The 24,503-nt window shown below is 39.8% G+C and overlaps 1 protein-coding gene across 5 annotated transcripts in view; it reads left to right on the top strand.

Annotated features, from left to right (window-relative positions):
• The window catches only part of commd10 (COMM domain containing 10), a 93,686-nt gene that overhangs the window by 47,484 nt on the left and 21,699 nt on the right, over window positions 1–24,503 (top strand). The gene's annotated exons all lie outside the window — the stretch shown is intronic.

Here is a 24,503-nt window from a genome sequence, read left to right as displayed (position 1 = left end):
CCATACTGAATGTTAGTTGTTACCTGAGAGGGTCTCTTGAAAATGGGTGGTAAAGGATGGCAAGCCAAAGACCATTCACATTCTCCAAATAGATGGCCAGCATGTTCATGAGTGCAGTTGCCACTGGTTCAGGCAACTTTCTTGCCTTTCATTAGGCAGTAGGTGGTCAGATGCACCCCACTTCAAGGGACTATATGTGGTCCAGGTTTCCCCATTTACTGATTCCTGTGTTAGACAGTCCTATTTGCTACTTCTTCCCTGGCAAATTTCCTGCATTATTTCAGCCAAGTCAGTTTATTGGAGAATGGCAAGCGAAGAACCATTTGAATAGTATATGGTAATACATAAACTTTTAAAAAATAATGAATAGCACTTGGTACGTCGGTTCTTGTGAGTGATCTTATAGAAGTACATGCTAAAAGAGACTAGTTAAGTTTTATGCAGGCTCTCGCAACAAATGTTTTCTTTTTCTTTTTTCTTTTCTTGTTTTGGCATTTGATATCCAAGGTTATTAATTCTAGCTCTGGCATCTACTATATTTTATAGACCTTTCAGCAGAAACAGCAATATCAAAGCAGTAGGTAATTATTGTTTGGCTGGTATGACATCAATTCAAGAGTTCATGCAGCTTTAAATTGTGGTCATATGTTCATAATTATGAAGTCCTGTGTGGAAAATAAAAGAATTTACTACAGGGGTCCTTCCTGCGAATTATTAGTGGATGTAAGACTCACTGTGAGACTGAATTTCTAGTTATATATCTTTTTATCATGAACTTTTTGTGTTCAAACTGAATATTAGTTTGTTCATCTTCTCATGTACATTCTTTGCCTTTCATTTAAGATCATGAAGTTTTAAAGTGCCATTAAAATTTGGTTTGTGAAATTGTGCCCTTGTCATTGAGTCAGGAATTTTGTTTGTTTGTTTGTTTGTTTGTTTGGTTTGGTGTTAAAATTATCCCCATAATATATAGTGACATGTTCTGGGCTTATAATTGTTCTGTGTATGCAGTGAAACAGGAGAACTACCTTAAATATTAGAATATTTTGACAAGTACAATTTCGCCTATTGTTCATCTCTGCTGATGTGTTAAATATAATGTGCATTTGGCACTTTCTCTACATGTGGTCATCAGGATGTGACCTCATGCAAATGGGTTCACCACAGGTAATCGACTTAAAAGCACAATCCCTTATGTTATGACACTTTCCTCCATCCAACAGCTGGCCATTACCAGATGGTTTAAAAATCTGCTTGGTTCTCCCTAGAAATCTGAAACTAATGTGCTGTTCTAGGCAACTTGAAAGGGTAGGGACTACTAACAGTGTCCTTTAACACTGAACAATGCTTGCAGCATTATGTAGTTATTACTTTGGAACTGGTAATGGAGCATAGATAGAGATGATGCACGATTTGGCAAATTAAAGCCAAAGGGGGAATATGATATTTTGTTCGGGCTTACAAGAAAAAGAGAGGAACTTGTCACTTTGATTTGAAATGAGGATGCTCCCAGGAAGAAAAATACAGGATGTATATTCTCCTGTTCCCTTCTGCCTTGCTTAGGCTTCATTGACATTCTACAGTATTAATCTACAACATTGAGGTGATAGACTTGATATAGGAAAGGAGTAGGTAACTTGGGGCTATGGTTGGAGTGTAGCTCCAGTCCACTTGCTATTCAGGCTATGAGTAAATACAATTTACAATATAGTTTTATGATTTATTCCTCTGCTGTGTACATGAATATATTATACACACACATATTTTGGATTGTATACCTCTGAAAGGAACCAATATTTTTGCTTGGTTTATTGTGAAGCAGTAAACACTTGATGGCGTTAAATACATCGATGACGGTGACAACAATATCAAAAGTTCAACAGCATCTAGAGAGAGCCGCAAACGTCCTACACTTTCTTTAGGACATACAGTTGTTGAATGCTCTAAAAACAACAACAACAAATCAAAATAGAGCTTCATTGCAAGTATAAAGACAATGTGTTCCTGCCATGTAACCTTTAGATCTGAAGCAAGCCTTTCATGTAGGTGATTATTCAAAAAAATCACAGATACACATACATGGAAGTACTATAGCAGGGGTCCTCAAACTTTTAAAGCAGAGGGCCGGTCCACAATCCTTCAGACTGTTGAGGGGCCGAATTATCATTTGGAAAAAAAACCCGAAGAAATTCCTATGCACACTGCACATGTCTTATTTGTAGTGCAAAACAGCAACAACAACAATGAAAAAACAATACAATATTTTAAAATGATTTTTTTAACCAATATAAACTTGTCAGGATTTCAATGGAAAGTGTGGGCCTGCTTCCAGCCAATGAGATAGTCAAGTTAATTAGGATTGTGATTGCTGTTGTGTGCCTTCAAGTCATTTCAGACTTTGGCCAAGCCTAAAATTAATTAATTATTTACTACATTTATTTACTATATTTATATCCCGCCCTTCTCATCCCAAAGGGGACTCAGGCCGGCTTATAAGTTATACGTACATACAATATATTACTATATTGAACTATACCACTATACTGTAATATGATATGTAATACATAATACCTAATGTTATTATATGGTATTAGTATTATATTGTATAACATTATAATATTATTATCAATATTATATGTATATACAATATATTATATTATAAAACTGAGGGCGCGGGCCAGGTAAATGATCTTGGAGGGCCACATCCGGCCCCCGGGCCTTAGTTTGGGGACCCCTGTACTATAGCTTGTTCTGCCACCTTTTGCCAACTGTTTAGAAAGTATCACTGGAGTATATTTCATTATTTAAATGTGGAGACTCACACGAACATAGCTCTTGTTTTCTGCTCCTTTTATATCTGTCTCAGGATCACTTACACATGTGTAATTTGTGATTTGTTATAGCCTTGATTCTAACCAGTCTTCCACTATTTTTTAAACGTAAGGGCTACATGAGAGGCAGGGAGAGGATCTTTAGTTCTCCAGATGTTTTAGCTTACAACTTACTAAACTGTAGGAAAATATATCGTTTTCAGTGTTTCAGAGATCTTCTGGAATCATTTTAACATATTTTAAGCAATAATGACCAGAGCATAGGGTTGGTCCAGTCTGCATTAGAATTGAAATTGGTGGTTTGAATATGCCATTTTTGTATTACTGTTTCTGTACTGCAGAGACAGAATACTTATTTGCAACTTACTTTGAAAGATTTCTGAACTTAGTTGGTACAAGAGTTTGGCATCACTATTTTTGATTAAAAGATAGTTTAAAAAACAGGATAAACATAGTGAAGACGTGAGGGGAGAACAATACAGATAAAAGTGGATGAGGACTCCTGTTGTAATTGGCTAAATATTACTTTGCTGGTGTAAATGATATGCCTGTCAAATTTTATTGAACAATTATAATGACTGCCTACAGTGTTCTTTAAATGAAAAGTCATGGTATATAATTTTCCTGCCGTAAAGAAGTTGCATTAAACTACTGTACATCCATAATATGTTGGTGAGGTTGCAGACTAGCCAGTTACATTTAGTATGCCACATGTAAAGAATAGAATAAGTTCCTAGAGGTCCATTAGTACAGACTTCTACATACCATTCACTATGAGTTAGCAGATATTGTGCTGAGAGTTTGGTCCCTCTAAACAGTATTTAATTGGGCAGCTGCCAGTGCAGCAATTTGTATTTTATTGCAATAAGTTTTTTAATACTTGAGTAGGTAAATTTGGACCAATGGTATGAACTGCCTTGGTCAAACTCATTCCTAAAATTAACCATAGTTTCCCAACAGTGGATCAAATTACAAACTGCAGTCAATGAAAGTTGATGAAAACCAAAACCTTCCAGGCACCATATGGCCACACCAGAGGGAGTGAGGAGGGCAGATGCCAGCCTGAAGATCGCTGCAGCTCATTCCTGTTGCAGTAAGCTGTGGTTGGCCACTAGCTCTGACCTGTGTCTTTCCTTATCTGAGAAAGGCATGTATCTAAAAATAGTGATATCTAATATTCAAGTGGAGGTCTGATCTCTTCCTTATTTTCATTTCTGTAAGTGTTAAGTGCTGAATAATATGCACATATCCTTTTTAATTGACTGCTTACATAGATTTTATACTTAGCTGTTGGCACAAAGACACAAAATGGATAGCATGAAGCAACATACTTTCACAAAATAAACCCCAAAGTACATTTCTTAGCATCTTGTGTCCAGTTCTGGTAATTTCATGCCCTGCGATGGTAAGGTCATAAAATTTCTTATCTAACATCAATGTTAAACTCTAGTTTAAACTTTATGAAATGACCTTCACATTTGTTTATTTTTCCAGTTAGAATTTATTTATATATTTAAGGCAGAATAGACATATAAATATGTCAAAAGATCTTTGAGTGGTGTATAGGAAAAAAATCAATATTAAGAGGTTAAAATAATTTTAAAAAATGCAAATAAACTATATAAAAAAGTATGAAACATTTTAACAAGTTAAAACAGATTTAAAAGGTTAAGACACTCCAAAACCCCTGTACACAGCATTTGCAGTACACCAGTTATGCCTTTATTTATTTATTTATTTATTTATTTACAGTATTTATATTCCGCCCTTCTCACCCCAAAGGGGACTCAGGGCGGATCACATTATATACATATAGGGCAAACATTCAATGCCCATATACACATAGAACCGAGACAGAGACAGACGCAGAGGCAATTTAACCTTCTCCTGAGGGGATGTTCGATTCTGGCCACAGGGGGGAGCAGCTGCTTCATCATCCACTGTGACAGCACTTCCTCATTCCAACATCATAAATTAGTTAAATTTGCCTCCCCACTTTATAAGTGGTACCTTATTTCCTACTTGATAGATGCAACTATCTTTCGGGTTGCTAGATCAGCAACGAGCAAGGGGCTATTTTGTATTTTTAATTGACGGGTGCTCACTCTGCCACGGGCTGGCCTCAAACTCATGACCTCATGGTCAGAGTGATTTATTGCAGCAGGCTGCTCACCAGCCTGCGCCACAGCCTGGCCCCTTAAGGCTTTAATAAATAGCCATTGAGAGACATATGGTTCCTCCAACCCTATACAGGGTGTTTGAAAAAGAACTCCCTAGTTTTAATGTTTTTATACTTAAAACTAGGGAGTTCTTTTTCAAACACCCTGTATATTGCAGAAGATGGATGGGTCTTTGCCTTATACCTGATGGTCAGAATCTATTTGGGTTTTCTGAGATTTGCCATGTTGGTCACCTAAGCATTCAATGTAGCAAAACCTAGTGCTGTGCAATATTCAGATTAACATCTGTATTCCCCTTAAGTATACATCAGCCTTGGTCTATCAGGAAATTAATAGAAGAACATGTTGCTGTTTTACACTAATTTTAGTGACATATGCCCCTTTCACACACCTTATAAAATCCACATTGAACTGGATTATATGGAAGTGCGGACTCAGATAATCCAAAGCAGATATTGTTGATTATCTGCCTTGATATTCTGGTTTATATGGCTGTGTGGAAGGGCCCATAGAGAGCACAGATGGAGAAAGTAGAGATGAATACACTGTCCTCAGGGACAAAGTGTACATAGACAGCTTACATAGACAGTAGGCCCTCCACTTTGGTGGGGATTAGAGGTGCAGGACCCCTGCAAAAGTGTGTGCGGGAGGAACCCCGAATCTGCCCTTCCTGGCCTTTTAAGAGAGAAGTTATGTAATAATAGGCCCATCTCCCAACCAGTTGTTCAATCTGAAAGGCAAAGGTGAAATTTTGAGGAACCTCATGCAAGAGAAGTAATCTGATCTAAGATCAGATCTGAACAGATTTGTTCAGAGGAAGTTTTTTTTTCCTTTTGGGACTCAGGGCTCTTCCACACAGCCATATAACCCAGAATATCAAATTCCACAATAACTGGGTTATTTGAGTCAACACTGCCATATATTCCAGTTCAAAGCAGAAAATGTGGGATTTACTCAGCTATGTGGAAGGGGCCCCAGTCAGTTTCCATGGCTGAGCAAGATTTTGAATCCTAGTCTCCAAAGTTGTAGTCCAATGCTCAAACCATTACACTGACCTGGCCTTCCTGAGATATTTAGATTACTGATCAGATGTTTGTGTGTGAGAGATAGATTTCTGTAAACCCCATTTGCTTCAGCAATTAGAAATATAGTAAAAAATATATTCCTTTCAACTTTCCCCTTCTAGTCAGGAAGGAACTTTCACCTGTGCTGGGGACATTTCATGTGTACATCTAAGAAATAATGCCTACTTGTTTGATTGTGACAAACACCTAAAGATATAGTCAGTTAATTTGAATAATCTTAGATTGTGCAAAGAGGTTATCATCTAATGAACATTAAAGCTGGCATCCTGAAAGAGACTTAGATTGGCAGTCAACCTGCTTTTTCAGGGTATGACCTCTTCCTACTAAGAATCCATGCTAATAGCCTGATTATTATTAATATATGCTGTCTGCTACTGACCCACTTTGTTTAGAATATGCATTGGATACAAAGTGCCATAAATTTAAGGGTTATAGATTAAAATATCCAATTTAAATTATTCCCTGCCATCATACATTTTAATGGAGTTTATAAAAGAAGATCCCTCCATGTTGCCAAGAGCAAGATAGTAAATGTATTGAATTAAGTGCCAGTAATCTTATTGTCATATAGAGGAGTTGCTAATCTGGCCACTGAAATTAATTTCCTTAGAATGGACACATGAGCTTACTGATGGACTAAGTTTTTGGAAGAGGACAAAAAAGCATTTAAATGAGACTGTAGGCTGGTTTTACAAAATGCAACATCATTTGCTAAGATAAAGTAAGGTTAGAGAGAAATGTGCTTTCCCTGCTTTATGAAGCTTAAGTTTTGGATTAAGGTTTGTGCTCTTTCTTTCTTTCTGTCTGTCTTTTTTCTTTCTTTCTCGGGGAGATAGGGAGGAATGTAATAAAGTTATTTATTTTATTTATTTTTCTTTCAGTGTAACTTTGGGTAGCTTTCAGCACCTGCAAAAAGAATAACAACTTTATTCTAGAGGAACACTTCTGCTTATACTATGAAACTTTGTATCTTCTGGTTTTCAAACTACTATAATTCCTCTTTGGCTTTTTCCATAGCAGTACTTTGTATTTGTGTGTGTTTGTAGCTAGGAGATAAAGGGGAAAAGTCTTACACTGTCCAAACTCATATGTCCTCTGTCTAGTAGCAGTTGCTGTTTGTGTACTCTAGTAAATTTAATATCAAAGACTGTGATGCCTCATGGGTTTTGTAGTCCTGTGCCTAGTGTCACCGTGACAGATGAGGATGAAAACATGGGGTTTTCACAGCCAGAGCCAGAGTTTTTCCAGATGCCTGAGGTTCTTGTCCAAGAACCAATTAAAACTGACCTTGATCAACGCTCACCTCCCTTCGCTAGAAAGCAATCCTTCTCGGCAGATAGGGGAGTGAGAGAGAAAATTCGGAGGAGTGCCCGAATTGCTGCCAAGCAAGAGACTGATTAGCCATGTTTCCCCTGGGAAAATCCAGAGAGTCTCACACCTGCAAGTTGGGTTTCGTTCCCTGTTCTCTAGGGAAAGAGAACGCTGGACGCCCGTTTGGCGGGAAATGAGACCCAGATAAAAGTATCGGGCTCTGTTGATTCTTTGCGGAGACAACAGCTCAGCTTCGGGAGTGAATTCCATGTTTCCAGCCTAGTGTGGACTTCGCTAAGTCCGCAATCCAGTTTCCTTGCCTCGCCTGTTCAAGTCTCCAAGAATTGCCTTGCTTTGTCCTTAGCCACTGATTTTGTTCTTAGAATCAAGGTTTTAGACTACCTTGCCTCGTTTTGAACCACGGACCTTGTTTCCTAGATTCAAGCCTTGTTTCCAGCTTCCTTGTGGATTTAACCTTGTGCCTTGAAAGACTTTGGACAATTCCCCTCACTATTGCCTGGCAATAGTGAGTGTTTCGGTATTGGATTTTATCTTTGAACTCTAATATCATTTATTGGACAAACTTTTCCTGGACTATTTTAGACCTCATTTGAAAGGTCTGTTTCTGGACTATATTCTCTACTTGCTTTTATCCTTCTTATATATTTCCTTAATAAAGATATTAGATAGTTTTATTGGCCTCCGTGTCTGGTTCTTGGTGCTCCGCTGCCTTGGTGTGTGACAAAGACTAGTCTGTTATTTACAGATGCTGCTACAAGAATATCACACTGTCTTGCTTCAATTTTATAGTATGATTTATTTGGTTCCCCCTTCCTCTTAGTCTTAAGAGAGAGAGAGAGAAAGTGTGTGTATAGATAGATTAGATTTAATATTTTTATATATATCTGATTTTGAAAAAAAACCCCACAGATATTTTGTGTACTTTCCTTTAAATGTTTTTCCAAAACTCAATTTTTGTCAGTGGGATACAGAAATCTTTTCAATAATAATAATAATAATAATAATACCACCACCACCACCCCACCTCCATCTCCCCTCAGGGACTCAGGGCGGCTAACTTGGAGCCAAGCCCAAAATACCACAATAAACAAAATAAAATACATTCATAATAAAACAAACATCATTGACATTTAACATTGCATAAATTAAACTAGACATTTTAACAACAATATAATGGTGAATAAACTGCCAAGTAAAAACAATAGAGCAGATTAAAATAATAAAAGGCTGTGCAGTAGTGCAAAGAGTGCATGATTAAAATCTAATGAGGTAGATAAAAATGCTGTATTAAAGGGGAGAAATTTGAGGTGGAAAAATGAGGATAGTAATTACCAAATGGGACAGAAAACAATATCAATGCTGAAGAGGTTATTCTTGTGATCAGTTGTTAAACGCACACTGGAAAAGCCAGATTTTCAAATCTTTCTTAAAGGCTACTAGGGTGGGTGCCTGCCTGATCTCCCTGGGGAGCGAGTTCCAGAGCCGAGGGGCCACCTCGGAGAAGGCCCTCTCCCTCATCCCCAGAAGCCGTGCTTGCGATTGAGATGGGAGCGAGAGGAGAGCCTCCCCCGATGATCGAAGAGACCGTGCAAGTTTGTAGGGAGAAATGCGATCATGAAGCCCAGCTACCTTTCAAGAATCTTCGAAGAAAATTAGAAGTTCAAGAGTAGCTTCCCCCCTAGTTGAAACTGCTTTGGTTTCCTCTTTTTTAAACATCCATAGCTTCTGTCTCTTTCTTCAAGGTTGGCTACAATTTCTGGATATAAATAGTTTATGTAAAGCCAAATGCCATTTCTTGAAAGCCCTAGATACCTTGTATCCTGGGTATCCAAAGTATTGATTCTTCTTTCCTTCCAAGTCTTTCTTAGAAGCTCTGTTGGATGTCTCCACCAGCAAGAAAGGCTTCATAGATTAGTGGATATAGAAGAGAGGCATTTTTGAGTACACTGACTATAGAGTTCATCCTGGAGGAGGCCTTTGATGGATCAAAATATTGTTTGGACTTTTTCTTTATTAAAAAGAATATTTTATTTCTGCTTTTATGCTGCAATCATTTTATGGTATGACTGTATTATTGTTATAATTGCTTTAAAGAAGAGAAGCAATGTATACAGACTATTTATACATAGCTAAATGTTCTTCCAAATGATTTGGTTTAGAGCAGTATTTTTCATACCTCACACCCCTGCTTTCAGTGTTTTATTCTACAGGGTACATCTGGAACAAAGGGCATCTTTGCAGCACTCTTCTTTCTGATTTCATCTGCAGACTTGATAACACACCTGCTCATTAGTTTGTTACTGAAGACTTTCAAGGATCCCATCAGATCATTTTGCTAACAGCAGCCACCTGTATGCCATTGTGTTATTTACTGAAGATGACCTGTGAAGCAGACATGCTGATCTCAAAGTCCAGCTTTCCCCCTTGCAACTGTGCTTTTAGCTTTGTGGTGTTTATTCTGGCACTTGACTACTGAGAGATTGTTAAGCAGTTCACATTTATCACCCTTTTCATAGCTTTCTAATTATTTTTGTTCAATTTTGCCTTGCTTTGCTCAAAGGAGTTTTTTTCTTTCCTAGTTGTTGTTTTGCTAATTGGGAATTACTGTTTGCCAAAATACAGTGTTTGGAAATGACACTAGTGAGAAAAAAGCTTCTATTATTTTATGGTGATTGATTATTTTCTACCTGCTATTTAATGATACTTTAATATATTAAAAGTTAGATCCAGAGTCATGCAGAGCAGAACTCTGTGAAGTGGATGATTCTGCAGAGATACATGTTTGTGCGTGAGTTTTACTCACTTCTCTTTCTTCTTGTGTATCACTGTAGCCCTGATAAATTTGTTCCTGAATAGTGTGCATAATGACTGTAAAGACTGTAAAAAAAAAGAGGGAGTTGTGCTGGCTTCTGATTTCTTCTGCCTCTGATTTGATTTTCAGAGGGTCAGCTAATTGGTTTGCCCCTTATACATCCATCTAGACATATCCCATGGCATCCTAATGCAATCTTCATGTTCAGAGACAGGATGTAAACAACTGTAAGAAGAAAGAACTATCGCTTTCATGCTCTGCCTTGGGGAGCATCTTGCTGACCACTGTATGTGTGTGTACGTGATCTGTCCTAAAAGAAATGAGAATTGTTTAATTGTTCTCTTAGTGCATATACATGCAGTTACTGTGTATCCCCTTCAGAACAGGCTCTTTGTAATTGATACAGCAATTCCAGTATTGCAGCTGCTCTTCATAGCAATGGAGGAAGTCTTCCCTTGAGATGTTGTTCAAAGCCCTTGTCGTAGCTGCCTGGAGATTTTCTACTGTCCCGAAATGATGTACTTTGGGGTGGGTTCTGAGCTTAGGGAAAGAATCCCACAGAGCCAAGTCAGGGCTGTATGGTGGGTGGGAAATATTCAGAATAGCCTTCAAAAGAGCCACATTGTTCTCTGTTCTTGAAGTTGAGGAAAGTTGCTCCAGCTTCCTGCATTATTGCTAATAACAAAAGACAAAACTGCTATGTGCTTTTGTAATGTACTGTTTGCCACAAAGGCGTGGAATCAACTGGAGAAGGTCAGACTGTATGCCTGGGGTCCCCCTTCAGCTGCCTGGACATCCATTCTCCTTTCCTGGCCCTTCCACACTATTAAAAAAGTCATCCTTGTTACTTTTGGGCAGACCACTTATGTCACTTTAGATTGACTTATGGCAACCCCATTAATTTCACAAATTCCTTTCATAGTCAAGGAATTTGTTGTTTATTTGTTCAGTCTCTAACTCTTCGTGACCTCATGGACCAGCCCACCCACCCTAAGGTCCTTCAAGGTCAAGCCGGTCACTTCAAAGATAACATTCATCCATCATGCCTTTGGTCAACCCCTCTTCCTTTTTCCTTCCATTTTCCCTGGGATCATTACCTTCTCCAAGCTTTCCTGTCTTCTCATTATGTGGCCAAAATACTTCATTAATATCCTTCTCTCCAGTGATCCAGTTGGGCAATATTTCCTGGAATATGGACTGGTTTGATCTTCTTGTGGTCCAAGGCACTCTCAGAATTTTCCTCCAGTACCACAGTTCAAAAGCGTCTATGCTCTTTTGCTCAGCCTTATTTATTTATTTATTTATTTATTTGCAGCATTTATATTCTTCCTTTCTCACCCTGAAGGAGACTCAGGGTGGATCACAGAACATATGCACGGCAAACATTCAATACCGTTAGACATACAGGATAACAACAGATAGAGGTATTATATCAGCATTTTTCCAACTTCAGCATCCTGTAGGTTATCCTCGATTCTGACCACGGGATGCTGTCGCTCCATCCACTATGATGACAAGGCCTTAATCACAAACTTTCCTCCTGTTCTTTGATAGCTAGCATTTCTAGTATTTCCTTTTATGGTGCCGTAAAATACCTCGCCGCTTAAGTGGTGCCCAATTTCTCTACTCACAGCTATTTTCAAACTGCTTAGGTGGACAGTGAGCTGGGCTGAAGGTTGAGTGCTCACCCTGACCGGGCTTCGAATTGCCAGCCTTTCGGTCGGTAGAGATCTGTTGCTGCTGGTGATTAGCCAGCTGTGCTAAAGCCTGGCCCTTATGGTCCAACTCTCGCATCAATAGGCCACTACGGCGAATACCATTGCTTTAACTATGCGGATCTTCGTTGCCAGTGTGATGTTTCTATTTTTCAATATTTTAAGTCAAGGAGTATACATTGTTATATTTACTATTGCTCGGATCCTGCAGGAATATTCTTATGCATTTGCTTCACTGATTCTAGTGGTGACTGCTGTCAGGTCACTTTGAATAGGTTATTGACATTAACATGTGGTATTTCCTCACTTTCTTTGCCAAATCCTTTTTTCAGGGGACAGCGGCTATTGCTTTTAAAATCTTAATGGTGGAACACTGTATTTAATAGTCGGAATTAGGCCAGCTTTCTCCAGCTTGGTACCCTCCATAATTTTCCAGTCAGCATAACACTTGACCATGTGCAAGCAATCCCCAAGTTACAAACAAGATGGGTTCTGTAAGTTTGTTCTTAAGTTGAATTTGTTTGTAAGTTAGAACAGTTCCATTTTTAAGTGTACTGCCATCCAAATATACAGTAGAACCTTGGTAGTCTGAGTTAAACGGGCGGACCTCAGCTCTGTCAACCTGGATCACTCAGATTACCAGGTTCCTTGCTCTCCCTTTGGCTGCGGCTTGGAGCCAGGGAAGCGGGTGTCGCTTCCCTGGCTCCAAGTGGTCACCAAAGGGAGTAAGCCTCTTCGTTCGGCAGGTGCTTCCTTCCAAGCACCCACCGAACAAAGTGGCTTTCTCTCTCTTTGGCGGCTGCTTGGAGCCAGGGAAGCGACTCCCACTTCTCTGGCTCCAAGTGTCCACCAAAGGGAGTAAGCCTCTTTGTTCGGCGGGTGCTTCCTTGAAGGATATTGGATATAAGGTTCATTCCGATAGCCCTAAAATGATGGGAAGGGGAGCCCCCGGAACCCCCCCCCCCCATTGCTGCCAGTGGGCGAGATATAGCCGTATTTTCCAGCTGCAGATAAAAAATGGCTATCCGGCTACCTGCCTGTTTTCAGGAGGTGCACGAAAATGGATACGGAGGTCTGCCGGAATCCGGCAAGCAGAAACGGATTGTGGTTCAGCTGAAATGCACAAGCCTAGTGGAAACAAGGATTGTCTAACGCCCATTTGTAAGTCATATGTTTGTAACACGGGGACTACATGCACTAAGTCCCTGTCAAATGTGAAGTAACTGTCAGATAATCACAGCATACCTGCATAATTTCTCCTGCTGTGAACATTGTTTATATCCTTTGATAAAATCCTCTAAAATACACACCAAAAATACATGAAAAATAAAATAAGAATGCCAGTCTTGCCTTTAAGTTCCAGGAACATCAAAACTATTTATATTGGAAATGCTACTCATGTATAAATTGTCTTTAATGGAAAGGCATTTATAATATTGGCACAGTCTGATTTTAGAGAAGGATAAATTCTGTTGAAATAGATGTGTATTATTGTGGAATCTCATGGAAGAAGTCGTAGAGGAGATGCATGAGTTGATTAACCAGGCTTTCGGATGTAGTTGGGTTCTTCCATACAAAATTGTTTTCAGTTTTCTTTCCATAGTGTTTAAGAAAAAAGTAAGAATGTGCCTGAATGTTTAATAAGCATTGCTGCAAATCAAAAGCAGTAACAATTATACAGTGAAAACACTAGGCATAGAGTTATGATTTTTATAATTAAGTACACAAGTACTGTCTTCTGTACTTTTAAATCAGGTGACTAGATTCTCTTGTGCTTTGCAAATCTGAAATTAATCTCTCCCTGTGGCTGCCTGATTTTTGTAGGCAATCTAAGTAGGCTTATAATAAGTTGCTGATGACTGTATAATCAGGCAGAGGGGGAAAACTCCTCAATTTTGCAAACACTGTTGTAGATAATGTGCCTAATTAAGGCATACTGTACTGCATATACATTCTTAGAGTGGCTTGAGCACATGTAGGTTCTACTCAGATACTTGCAGAAATTATTTACCTACCTCCTATCTCATTGCCTTTTCCACATTTTGGGGGGTACAATGTGGGATTAAAATGGATTTAACTGATATCATTGCCACTTGATGTGAAGGGGGAAATATTTTATCGTAACACACAAGTTATATAAGGAAAAGCAAAATGACCATTTGTTGGTTGCAGAAGTATTCATCTCCCTGATTCAATATATGATAGAAGCACATTTGGCAGAAATTGCAACTCTGTTTTCTTAGAAGATAAACTCTGTCAGTGTTCCACATCTGGATCCCAAATATTTTGTGCATCCTCCTCCTCTTCCTCCTCCTCCTCCTCCTCATCATCACCGTATTGCAAAATTGCCCAACCTCTATCAGATTGGATCAAGACTGTTGGCAAACAGTAACTTGCATGTCTTGCCATAGAGGCTCAACTGGACTGAGGTATCTTGTGTATATCAAATTGTGAGAATGCCAATTGAATTCATGTCAGTTTCAGGTTTTACCACAACAAATATGTCAAAACTGATAGTGGTGAATATTTCTGCAAGGTACAGTAATTATATATTACAGGTTAGTTTAAAAACTCTTTCAGTATTTTCTGTCCAAAAGAACCTAATACAGTGTTATGCATGCCATGGGCATATGCTCAAGCTTATCTGCTTTTAATGGATTTATTATACCAGGATTGATCAGACTGGAATAACACTGAACTACTTCATGCCACATAGAGAAGAGGGAAGGAAAATGTGGTTCATCAAAGGGGCATTCCGCTGCAAACTCAACACTTTAGTTTGCTACAGTGGTAGGGAGATCTTGCCCTTCTCTTCAGATGAAATGATTCTTTGAGGGGTGAAATGTGAAAGCTCAGAAAGGTTCTTACCTGTGAATTACAACATAGATTTGGTGCAATATTTTACATTTTGGTTCTTTCCAGAGATTTGTTTTATATTTTAGCTGTTTTCTAGTATTATCGCAACACTTGGTATTGTAATCCAAAGTCAGGTCATTTTCGTGGAAAGCTTAGAATAAATGTCAATCCAGATGTTAGAAATGGACTCTCTTTGTTAAAGAAGAAGAATAGATCAGAAACAGGAAACTCTATACCCTGCCACCTGGCTATTCAACTTTATAACCATTTATATTGCTGTTAAGCCTGTAAGGAACATAATTGTTGCATTAATCTAAATGTTTGGTCTCCTTTCTAACCGGAAACTACCAGTTATGAAAAACTTTAGAATATAGCACTTTTTGATTCTCATTTACTCTTTTCTATAACTTCCTTTAGAAAACAAGGTATGAATTGATCTTGGAAACCCACATTGTGTTGTGATTTTTAGGTTCTGGTCTTTTTGAAGTATTACAAAGGCAGGGCCAGCCATGGCTCTGTGTGGAACCAATGCACAAGGGGAAAGGTTCTTACCCAAGCTGCAGATGGCTAGATATCTGGTAAAGAATCCAGGTTTCTCTTGAATGTTTAAAATGTGACAAGAGGAATTAAATAGATATTTAACCACATGATTGAGAAATGAGTGAATCTCAGCCTTGAATACATGTAAATTTCAGATTCTAAGAAAAAGATATCATGGGATTTTCTTGGCAAGATTTGTTCAGAGGGGGCTTGCTTTTGCCTTCCTCTGGAAAAACTGACTGACCTAAGGTCACCCAGTTGGCCCTGGGGGTTGGGACCCTAATCTCCCAGAGTTCCGAGTCCAATGCTCAAACAGCTTGTACACTACAGTGGTTCTCAGGTAGAAAATGTCAATTTTTGTTTATTTGGGACTAGAAAAATTCAGAACCATTAGAAATGTGATACTGATAACCATGTTTTGACACACACATACCCCATACAAGTTCTTGCCTTTCTTTTGATGAAGCAGCAAATACTGTTATCTGCAGTAATCAGAAACATCGATGAAAACACCTTCGTCTTGTTTTTTATGTCTAGGGTGACAGCAACATTGCTGAAATGTATTAAAGTATTACATTTCTTTATTGGCTGTCTCTCTTGTGTGGTAAATTGCTTAATTACTCCAGAGTTATGCAGTAATGTAATTTAAAAGATAAAATGCTATGTTGATTTATTCCTGTGATTAAAATATTACTGTTTCTGGCAAGCAAACCCTGACTGCAGAACAAGGAGTTCATTTTTTTAACCTTCTATCCCTCTCAAATCTCGATGTAGGATAATATGATTAAGGTATATATTTTTCCAGCAGATACAGTATGTCTGGATAGAAAACAATTGCTGGGCGTTAATCTGTAAGGCACCCTTTTGGAATAATGAAATACCTGTTGCAGTAGAACCTCTTTCTTAATTTAATCAGTTGAGTTCAGAAAATTGTAAAAGGTCCTATTACATAGTGATACCAAACCTTAATTATTTTCAAAGCAACTCTACATACTCTAACACATATTGAATCTCATGTCCATGTCTTTACTGCTGAATCAGACATGGGTAAACTAAGGCTTGCGGGCCAAATATGGTCCTCTGGGCACTTATGCCTGGCCCTCCAAATTTTTCTCATCCTCTGGGCATAAGGATGTGACGGCTTGCCATGTCCTTATGCCGAAAGAATGAGAGAGGAAGGCATGTGGCGGCTGGGAGCCCTCTGGAGTGCCAGCATTAGGATGGGGCGAGCGGCCCTGTACTGATTCTGGGAGAAGCACAGCCCAGGGAAGGAGGCAGGTGGGAGCCAAGGTAGTTCCAAAACCCCCTCGCCCGTCACCTGTCTCTCCCTTTTCTCAGTGTCAGGAGAGGTGGCCCGTCCTCATGCTGGCAGAAGGGAGAGGCAGTCAGGAGCTGAGGGAGCTCCAAAGCTTCAGCCTCCTCCCAGGATAAGGATGGGGTGAGGCTCCATCCTTATGCTGGAAGGAAAGTCAGAGAGTGATGTGGCCCCACCCCTCCTGCCCCTTGCGCCTCCAACCCCCGACTCACTTCCTCCCGGGCTTGCCTCACCCCCAAGCCTGCCTCCTCTCAGGCCCGCCTCACCCCCCAACCCTACCTTCTTCCTGGCCTGCCCCACCCTCCCTCCTGGCCTAGCCCTCCATCCCAGCCCGGTCCTCTTGGCCAGGTCTGGCATGCGAGCCCAGGGAAAAAAAGTTTGCCCATGCCTGTAAATCATACTTACATATTTGTACACAGACAGTTAAGAAATACAAGAATTAACAAACTCTATATTCTGATTAATAGCTATTGGTAAACTAATTTGTTCATTCCGTTCTGGTTAAGATTGTAAAGCAACAGAAGTTATTGTGCCACATGAGAGATTGGTACTGAAGAAATTGTAGTCAAGATTTGCCTTGAGGAAAATTCCTTTTCATCAGGTGAAGGGAGTCCGAACAAAATGTCCACTTCTTCTTTCTAGGTTGAAATTTCTCATCCAGTTCTTAGAAATAAATAATTCTATGTATAGAACAAATTTTTAAAGTATTTTAATAACATTAAACTTATGAACCTGCTTGCCAATTAATTACAGTTTGTTCAGAGCTTGAAGCTATGATTTCAGACTATATTTCCTGAAATCTTCTAACCAGCATTTGCCCAGGGATTTTGTGTGATGTGGTCCAAGAACATAGCTTTCCTCACACTATTTTTGTTTCTGCACCCCATCCTCAGAGTTTAAAGACTGTGTTTGTCTATATGACATATGGTGGCCTTACTAATATCATGGTTCTCTCTTTCAGTTTTTAAAGTCCTGTTTAGAAAACTTCTGCACTTTTGATTCAAAGTGGATATCAATAGATCAGGAGCAATGTTCAATAATAATAAGTTTATTATTATTATGAGGGTATGCATTTATGTATTGTGCTTTTGTGATTTTAAATAGCTTCTGAAGAATCTTAAAAGTATACATAGGTTGAAATGCATTGGACATTACAGCTAATAATAGATCATATTTCAAGCATCTTAAGATGTATCTTATTCTTTCTTGTTAGTCTTTAATTGACAACTAGTACAGCTCTTTCAGGAGAGAGTGAATGGCTAGACAGTGAATTGGGGGGGGTGTTAAAGAAAATATGAAAAAGTTTCCTTTCAGTTAGGATTAAATTGGACAAGTAATACAAAATGCAAAGGTTAGTAAACATCTATTTTTTAAATTAAATGCTTACTAATATACAATTCTTCAAACTTAAAGACATATATGCTGAAGTTCATTTTAAGCAACAGACTGTAGGGAAAATTATGATACTTTGGGTGAATTAAGAGCTATATAATACTACTGTTATGCATACATATTTTAAAGAGACAAGCCAACCTGTCTCTCCATCTGCTTTCCTAGATGTGCGTGACATAAATTTGCCTTGGTATTGCATCTCTTTCAAAAGGAGTTTTTAGTTTTAAAATTGTCACCTGCCACTTATGCCAGTTTTATTTAAGAGTTGAGTAGAATGTCCTAAGTTTCAGTTTTCATGTCACAATTTTCTTGTTTGAGAAAAGATCACACAGAGCACATCTCAGATGGAGCTGTACAAAAAGCCATGATGTTTTGGTTTTTTTGTTTTTTTTAAAAAAAGGATCCATGTGACACTGCTGTCTGTGAATTTGTCTGATTGGGTTCAGGAAAACTTTGAAGGCACTTCCTCAATTTGGTGCCCTCCAGAAGTTCTGAACTACAATCCCATATGTCCATATGGGCATGGTGGGAGTTGTCCAAATCATCAGGAGGGCAGGGCATTGAAGAAGATGGATACAGAACATTTTAGATAATATCTAGAAATCCTCCTTCTTGTATATATGATGGATAGAGTCCAGACATCACTCCAGTTAGAACTCTAGGTACAATCTCTTGAATTTGTTGTGGGCTACTTGGGTACCAGTGTTGTGGGAGAAAGGAAACTGAGTATTATGATTATGATTATTATTTCTCTTATTCTCATTCTTGTTATTTGTAGAAGGTTTTACTAAAGTTCTGCGGTAGATATTTCTGGCTAGAGACCTTTCCCAAACTTGTTTATTTATTTATTTATTTACATCATTTTTACCCCGCCTTTCTCCCCGGGGGGACTCAAGGTGGCTTCCAATAAATAGGCAAAAATTCAGTGCCTAAAAACAGTGTACAAAACAACTCATACAAAAACAGATACCATTACAAAATAAAATCACATTATATAAAATTTTAAACATATCCAAGATTAAAATCCATTCATCCAGAATCCTCAACATAAGTCTTGGTACAGGTCATGTAAAGTCCATGTTCTCATTCATTAAAAGCTTGTGTGCACAACCATGTCTTTAAGGCTTTCCTGAAACCTAGGAGAGTTGGTATCTGCCGTATGTTGCTGGGGAGGGTGTTTCACAGCCGAGCAGCCACCACCGTGAAGGCCCTGTCCCTCGTTCCCACCAGCCATACCTGCGAGGCTGGTGGGACCGAGAGCAGGGCCTCCCCAATGATCTAAGAGTTCTAGAAGGCTCATAGGGGGAGATACATTTGGACAGGTAAGATGGGCCAGAACCGTAGGGCTTTGTAGGTCAAAATGAGCACTTTGAATTGGGCTCGGTAGCATATCGGCAGCCAGTGGAGCTGGCTTAACAAGGGAGTAGTGCACTCCCTGTAAGCCGCTCCGGTTATTAATCTGGCTGCCGTCCGTTGTACTAGTTGGAGCTTCCGGGCCACATAGAGCGCGTTGCAGTAGTCCAAATGGGATGTAACTAGCGTGGACCACTGTGGCCAAGTCAGACCTCCCAAGGTATGGGTGCAGCTGGCACACAAGTCTTAGTTGTGGGAATGCTCCCCTGGCCACCGCCAAAACCTGGGGTTCCAGGCTCAGCGATGAGTCCAGGAGAACACCCAGACTGTGGACCCCGTCCAACACAGGCTGTAACCCTATACCCTGTTCAGCCCTGCGACTGACCAGGAGGACCTCTGTCTTGTCTGGATTCAATTTCAGTTTGTTCGCCCTCACCCAGTCCGACACAGCGGCCAGACACCAGTTCAGGACCTGAACAGCCTCCTTAGTGACAGGTGGAAAGGAGTGACAGAGCTGGGCATCATGTGCTTACAGATGACACTGCACCACGAAACTCCTGATGATCTTTCCCAGCAGCTTCATGTATATGTTGAACAACATGGGGGACAGTACTGAACCCTGCAGGACCCCACAAGTCAATGGCTGTGAGGCCGAGCAGGTGTTCCCCAGTAACACCATCTGGGAACGACCCTCCGGAAAGGACTGGAGCCACTGTAAAACAGTACCTCCGAGACTCATCCCGGCAAGGCATCCTAGAAGGATACCATGATCAACGGTATTGAAGACCGCTGAGAGGTCCAGCAGAACCAGCAGGGACACACTTCCCCTGTCCAGTTCCTGGCGTAGATCATCGACTAAGGCGACCAAGGCTGCCTCGGTACCATGCCCCGGCCTGAAGCCAGACTGTGCCGGATCTAGAAAATCAGTGTCATCCAAGAATGCCTGGAGTTGTGCGGCCACCACACGTTCCACAACCTTGCCCAAAAAGGTGAGATTGGAAATATGCCGATAGTTATCCAGTTGAGTAGGATCCAGTGATGGCTTCTTCAACAGCGGTTTGATTACAGCCAATTTGTGGCTCACTGGAAATATGCCTTCCCGAAGGGAGGCATTCACCACCACCTTCACCCACTCGGCCAAACCCCCTCTGGCTTCTCTCACCAGCCAGGATGGGCAGGGGTCTAGGATGCATGTGGTAGCCCTCACCTCTCCAAGCACCTTTTCCACATCCTCGAGCTGAACCAATTGAAACGAATCCATCAAAATAGGACAAGCAGGTGCACTTGTTACATCCTCAGAGACTGCCTTTAATATGGTGTCCAAGCCAGAATGGATCAAAGCAACTTTGTCTGCAAAGAACTGAGCAAATGCTTCACAGCAAGCTGCCGAGTTGTCAGGGATCCCGTCTTGAGGGACAGGATATAACAAACCTCTGACAACTCGGAACAGCTCCGCTGGACGGTTCTGTGCGGACGCAATATTAGCTGCAAAGAAAGAGTTCTTTGCAGCATCTATTGCCACGGCATATGCCTTAAGATAAGAGCATAGCCGTGTTCGGTTTGACTCATTCGGCTTTGAACGCCACACGCACTCTAGTCCCCTCTTCTTTTGCTTCATCACTGCCAACTCCTCGGTAAACCAAGGAGATGGTTTAGCTCTGGTACTCGAGAGGGGGCTTTCCGGAACAATCGTTTCTATTGCCCTAGTCATCTCCCTATTCCAGAGAGCAACAAGGGCATCGACAGAATCACCAGCCGAGGTGGCGGGAAACTCCCCAAGAGCCATCAGGAAACCATCCGGATCCATGAGCCTCCTGGGGCGGACCATCTTAATCAGTCCTCCTCCCCTACGGAAGTTGTGGGGCGCAGTAAGTCTAAACCTATCAGGTAATGGTCAGTCCATGGCAACGGAGCGATGGTAAGCTCCTCCACACCTCCACCTTCCTTCCATCCCTGACAGAAAACCAAGTCAAGCGTGTGCCCAATTCTGTGGGTGGGGCCAGATACTAGTTGGGACAGCCCCATGGTTGCCATGGAGGCCATGAAGTCCTGAGCCACGCCTGAAAGGTTGGTCTCAGCATGGACATTGAAGTCCCCCAGCACTATGAGGTTGTTGTGTTACTTTAAATTTCAGTGCAGTTGATGGCTAGTTCAAGTTCTTAATTGTTCAGTAGGCTTTAAGGATTTTGATGCAACTCTGTCATTTTTTTTTTAAAAAAAGATAACATTGTTCATGAACTTTTCTGAAAAAAAATCAGGTGCACTTTGATAACCTGGAGAGGTCTGTTGAGATCAGCTAAGGTTAATGATAATTCCTCATGGCTACAGACCAGTAGAAATTTAAACACAATAAACTACATATGAAAACTAAAAAGCTCACAGAGCCAAAAAGGATCTCTTCATAATTGTTACTGAAGATAAAAATAACTTTCTGCATTATGGGAAAAGCAGCCAAGCTAGCATTAAGGTTCACAAGTAGAACAGATTTTAATTGTTCTCTTCTATTTAAGACTCTGAAATTTCCCCCCACCCATCTTCTCATTTCCAATTAAATTAAAGTACATACTGGGCAGTAACACTGTTGATCTTCATAATTAGGTTGCCCAAAAATGACTGCCTAACAAACTGAACACTAAAGTTAGGATTGTGCGTGCCATCATATTTCCAATTTCTATGATTAATTGTGAAACCTGGACAGTAAAGAAAATTGATTAGGAAGAGAATCAACTCATTTGAAATGTGGTGATGAAGAAGAGCTTTGTGGATACTGTGTACTGCTATCCTGTATTGGAGACTCTGCAGGGGTTGCCCTGGTTAGTACTTGGATATAGGAGTACTAAGCGCACCTAGGAAGATCTACAATATTACTTTCAGATGAGGAAACTGGCAAGATCAACTCCTAAGTATTTCTTACACAAGAAAACCTCATGGCATTCATGGGATTGCCATAAGTCGACAGGCAGTCTGAAGATAAATACACATACATCTAGTGCTCAAAACATTCAGATGTATTATAAGTTGCATATCTGTTTCTTTAGGGTTTTGTTTCCAATGATGAATGTTATATTATGTTTGGATTCTGAATGTGCATTTATTATTATTATTTTCCCCAAATCCTTAATGACAACTAAGGCAACTTAAGCTTATTGAAACATTTTTGGGTACTGTTCCATTATCTGGGTGGTAGCCACAAGGGGCCGCACGCTAGAGAGAGAAGACTAGTCAATTTTTTGGGGGTGGAGGTGTAAAACCATTTCCCCGTTTTCTTGTTATCCCCATATCCTTGTCGTGGAAACAGCCCATGCTTATGACATGGGAGGTGGGGAGGGGAAATAACCAGCGGAAATGGTTTTCCTCTAACTCCCCCCTGTAAAATGGACTATCCTCCCTCTAGTGCCCCCTTGTGGCCTCCGCCCAAATAATGGCACAGTACCCATTTTTAATTAGAAACCTGTATGCAAAGTTTTTAATGTATTTATTTTTCACTTTTCCCTAACTTTTCTTGTCTTTAAAATTTTAGTCTTCAACGTTTTAGCTGATGGTGAGACCAAAATGCATTCCTTCTGTAATAGTCATCTTAAATGCAAGCCACATCTTATTTTTAAAAATGTAATTATGTTCCATCCTTTCAAAAATTTAAGATTTAAATTAATAGAAGTACATTGAAGCTTTTGCTCAGCAAATGTGTGTGAATGAAACCATTCAGATTTTAGCAACTCAGGAGCAGAGCTTACCGATGCCAAATCTTGATTGACAGTTAAGCAAATGGTCCAAGTTTTGTTTATTTAGTGTGCACAACAAGCTTCCAGTAATATTTTGTAATATTTGTATTGTTCATTAGCATTGATTTAGATTGTGGGTAATAAACTGATTGGGACACTAAGACAGTGACACTGAAACATTATTCAGAAATAGATCCCGCGTTCTCTCCTCCCTGAAGCCACTTGTTGATTCATTCTCGTTTTAAGACCTGGCAGAATGTTTTACAAATCTTTTTCTTTCGTTTTAGCATATTAAGTCCCTTACAGAAAGGATCAGCAGGACTCATGGCAGAAAGAAACCCCTTTCCAGTTCTTCTTTTTTATTCACTTTCCATTCCCAGCATTGCTTTATTCCCTCCATCAGAGTTAAGACTAACCTCTCATACAAATTACGGACCCTTTATATGTTTCCCTAAACTGCTAGAAAGGATCCTTTTTCTGCGAAAGGAAGGAGGAGGCATCGAGGTAGACATGCCGGCCCCAGTGATTTTATAGCTGTTAATATCCACTTTAAAAGATAGGCATTGTTTCCTCTTCCGGAAGGTTCACTCTGCTGGTCCCTTTTCTTGGAAACAGTTGAACGAAGTGGCAGAATCTAATGCATGCAACCTTTCTTTTTTCTTTCTTTTTTTGGAACTAAGCACTCACATTTAACAGACTTCATCCTTTGGTGGGAAACTGCATTTTACAAATTTTATCTTTAAACCTAGCATAATTACAGATTTGATATTTATAAACAATCTGAAAAGAGGACAACCACATTACAAGGAAGCCATGATTATCAGCAAGACCTTGCAGAACTGTTGATAATAGGGTGACTTGAAGGTCTCTTCACCTCGAAGTTGATGTGATGTCAATTAACAACAAAATAAAAATAACATCAATTTAAGAGTGTATATGGCTGGATCTAAATATGGATTAAAATTAAAAATACAAAGTAAAATATTTTACTTCTCCATCAGCTAGCACAGATTTCCCCACGTCACCATTCTGTCATCATTCACAAAAATATATACATACAAAAATCACAGTTACAACTACAACCCATCATAACATTAAGTCAAGTATACCTATATAGGAACAACACATACCAATAGGTCAGCTAACAGAATCAAGTATCAATAATCTCACTACACTTGAATTACAATATTTACTCAACAGTTCCTAGTAAGAGACCTTACAAAGTGATATACCACCCACATCAAACTTGCAGCAAAAAGTGAGCAAGATAAACACAGTAACCACAAGTAGTTTCAGATATTGCTGATATTTAAGCACTGCTTTGAAGCAGTTGTGTTGTTAACTTTGGCTGAGTGTCTGTGTAAACGACT

This window comes from Anolis carolinensis, chromosome 2 (assembly GCF_035594765.1).
Source record: "Anolis carolinensis isolate JA03-04 chromosome 2, rAnoCar3.1.pri, whole genome shotgun sequence".
In the NCBI taxonomy this organism is placed as follows: Eukaryota; Metazoa; Chordata; class Lepidosauria; order Squamata; family Dactyloidae; genus Anolis; species Anolis carolinensis.
This window is presented reverse-complemented; position numbering and strand designations above follow the sequence as displayed.